Here is a 2073-nt window from a genome sequence, read left to right as displayed (position 1 = left end):
CTTGTAAGCGTCTCCGAGTGACTCTCCTTCCTTCTGTTTGAAATTAACATTATCATATCTCTTACGGATATACACAGAAGCAGGGATGTACTCATTCAAAAATGTTGTCTCCATTTCTTGCCAAGATGTAATGCTTCCCGCGGGTAAAGAGTAAAACCACTCTTCGGCATCTTTCGATAGTGTAAACGGAAACATCACCAACTTTTTAGCTTCCTCTTAGTGTCCCTCAATTTTCAACGATGTCGTCATGGTCAGAAATCTTTGTAAATGCTTGTTGGCATCTTCATTGATTTTTTCAGAGAACGCTCTCCTTTCGAGTAAACGAATCATTGAAGGGTATAGCTGAAAATGATAAACATTCACCGGTTGGTTTGCAATTGTTAACCTTCCAGTAGGAGCATTTTCACCTCCATAGTCACCCAGAAGACTTTCCACGGGAGGTGGAGCTTTAGCCATTGGTTCAGAAACGGTTTCGGAGTCTTCCAAATGAACCGAAACAACTTCTTCTTTTTCAGACTCAGAAACAATGAGGGTTGCTTCTGATAGTTCTAGTCTAGATTTTCGTCGTCTTGCACACAATAGTCTTTCTGGTTCTGTGTCAAAAAGAAATTCAGCTGAGGCTTTACCTCGCATACACAGATTAGACAATTATTAGAATAAAAATAAACAACAGTACAAAGAAATAAAATTCTGGTTGCAAAGCAACAAAATTTCAATTGAATTATTATTCAACTTATACTTTGGCAATCCCCAGCAACGGCGCCAAAAACTTGGTCGGTAAAATAGCAAGTGTACTATTTGCACCGATGTAGTAATAAAATGGGAATTCTCCTGAGTATCGATCTCGAGGACTGCGTAATAAGTACAAATATTTATAATATTTCCATTGAACAAAAGATCATAGGGGGTTTGTTGATTGTTTTCAAAAAGATAAGAACGAGAATAAATTATATAAAGCGTATAAAAAGTTGTTAAACGATATGAGAAAGCATGCTAAGGCAAGATGTGTGAATTGCTTTGTACTACACTCCTTCCATATTATATAACATCTACGTTGTAATTATTCAAAACCGATTCTCAAGAATTGTTTTCTCTAATCCCTTAGCCGAAAACCATTAACAGTCAATTTCAATCCTCATTCCTTAGTTATTCAAAATGACGTTACAAAATATGCAATTGATCAAGAATTAACAGCTACTATGGTTTGATCCTTATTCCTAAGTGATTAAACTAAAGTATTATTACACAACAAGCGATAAGATGGTTTGTCTGACCCAAACCTTAACCAGAGATCAAAATTATATTTGTCCGATAAAATAAAGCATTAAGAACGTTGTATAATAATCTGAATTAAGAAAACGTCGATGATCATAAAAACATAGAAACATTGTTCATACAGTAGCAATTCAGGGACACCCCCTAGCATTGGGGGGGTTTAGCTTCTTATAATATTCAAAGATAGTAAATTACAAAATAGAGACATTACAATTTGTTGTTGATGAAGGTTGATCTTCAATCTCTTCCAATCTTGAAGATCTCATCTTCTCTAAACACCTTGAAAGCTCGCTTCTCCTTTTTGTCTTTTTCTTGTACGATCAAAAAGTGTCCTTTCTCTTCACCAAAATGCAGACTAAATAGTTTCGAATCAACTAAAAACATCGTGAAATACCCAGACTGCCCTTCGGACGTACACAGGGATCCAAACATTAAAAATCAGCAAATGAGGCGAATTGGCCAACACGGGCCGTGTCAAGTGACATGGGCGCCAGTGTTGGCTCTTTCTCAATCTCAAATCCTCATCCCTTGCAGCTGACACGTCATCCCCCTGGTTTCTGTATTCCATCATCTCTATTCTGCACATGCTGACACGGGCCGTGTCAGTTGACACGTGCACCCATGTCAGCCCCCTCTTTTTGCCTTTTCTTGATTTGCACGATGTCCTTGACTTCCATTCTTCCGGTACGTATCTTTCGGGCTTATTGTTAGACCTGGAAACCAAACAGCACTACCACGGAAACGCATAAAATGCGACAAAATGAGATGAACTCCTAATACAACATAAAACAAGAAGAA

The sequence above is a fragment of the Lathyrus oleraceus genome, chromosome 5, assembly GCF_024323335.1.
Source record: "Lathyrus oleraceus cultivar Zhongwan6 chromosome 5, CAAS_Psat_ZW6_1.0, whole genome shotgun sequence".
Taxonomy (NCBI): domain Eukaryota; kingdom Viridiplantae; phylum Streptophyta; class Magnoliopsida; order Fabales; family Fabaceae; genus Lathyrus; species Lathyrus oleraceus.
Note: the sequence above shows the minus strand (reverse complement) of the source record.